This window comes from Hevea brasiliensis, chromosome 9 (genome assembly GCF_030052815.1).
Source record: "Hevea brasiliensis isolate MT/VB/25A 57/8 chromosome 9, ASM3005281v1, whole genome shotgun sequence".
NCBI classification, from domain to species: domain Eukaryota; kingdom Viridiplantae; phylum Streptophyta; class Magnoliopsida; order Malpighiales; family Euphorbiaceae; genus Hevea; species Hevea brasiliensis.
The window spans coordinates 76,510,755-76,512,492 of NC_079501.1; positions in this window are offsets into that span (position 1 = coordinate 76,510,755).

Sequence of the window (1,738 nt, forward strand, 5' to 3'; positions counted from 1 at the left end):
TCCCTTCCACCCAAACCACCATGAAAGCTCACTAAAGCTCCCAAACCTCACCTTATTTCACCTCAAAACCTTATCCTCTCTTCACTAAAAATTATACCCACACCAAGGAGGAGTGTTTGGCAGCCAAGAAAAGGAAAGAAAGTGAAGTTTAATCTTGGAAAATTCTGCCATTAAAGAGGTTAGTGCAACTATATACATAAAACTCTTTAATTTCATGATTTGTGACTTGAAACTTAGTAAGAATTGTAATTTAATTGAACAAAAACTCATGTGTATGAGTATATGAATTTTGGCTGCCCTAGTTAAGGAATAGAAAAGGAGTGTTTGATGGACTTAAGGTGAACTAGAGCTTAGGTTTAAAGTGTATACTTATATATATAGAGAGAATGAAAGAGTTAATAAGGGTAATTGTGAAAACTTTGAAATTTAGCTAGGGTTTGGGAGTGAAAAATTTGATTTGGCTTATGGAATGATTAAAGAACATTCTAATGGTCAATTAGTGACCATTTGAGGTATGTTGACCATAATTTGAGGTACATTAAAGTGTTACAAACTGAAATGGTTGGCTGCCTTGTGAGTGCAGCAATGGACTGAAATTTCAGTCCAATTACACAGCCATAACCTTGGCTGTATTGGTCCAATTGGTGTTTGGCCAATTGGACATGAAACTAGGCTTATAATGGCACATTTTTGCTGAAGAAATCATGCCCAAAAGACCAAAGCAAGAGGACCAAAACTTGGCCCCAATCCGGACACCCTGCACAGCCCTCTGCAGAATTGACCAAATGAACAGTAACTGTTCATTTGGCCATAACTCACTGTAGATTTGGTCAATTGACCTGAAATTTTTACAACAACAAGTTAAGACATAGACAAACAAATTTCATGAAGAAACCTACCCCAAATTATGGCCAGAACCTAACCCAAATGGCAATGGCAGCCACTGTTCAAACCTGCAACTCTGCAGATTTTGATTTGAGCAGCCATGTTTGGATGACTATAACTCTCTCTAGAAAACTCGGATTTAGGCGATTCTTGAACCGATGGAAACCTAAGGCATAGTAGAACATTTCATATGAAGAAAGTTAGACCAAATTATGAACTTAACTTGGTCAAATTACTGACCAAAGTTGGACCAAAAATCTTCCAAAGACCCAATATAGCAGCATGAATAGTGCACGTGAACAAGAAACTTATTTTGGCCATAACTTGAGCTACAAAACTCCAAATTGAGTGATTCAAAAAAAGAAATTCAACTAGACAGAATAAGGAACAACTTTCATGTTTACCATTTCCTCAAATTCCCACTGTAAAAATAACAAATGGAACAGAAAAAATGAAGCATGAAAACCGAAAATTTTGCTCAATTAGCATTAAGCTTAAAAATGGTATTGGCAACCAATACCAACAAGTTTGAAATACAAAATGTGGTATGTTTGAGGTGTTAAGATCAATACACCTATTGTCTATCCAAAAGTCAACATTTTTGTTGACCAATGGTGAATAGTGACACCAAAACCAAAAATTGGCAATTTTGCCAAAATGACCTAAGCTTTGAGAAAGTGACCAAAACCAACAAGTTTTAAATGCAAAATGTGGTACATTGGGAGTGTTAAAACCAATGCACCTATGTTCTATGCAAAAGTCAACTTTTTAGTTGACTAATGAAATGAATAGTGACATGAAAACTTGAAATTCAAAAATTGTGAAACTTAAAAATGCAAAATGCCCTAGTAGG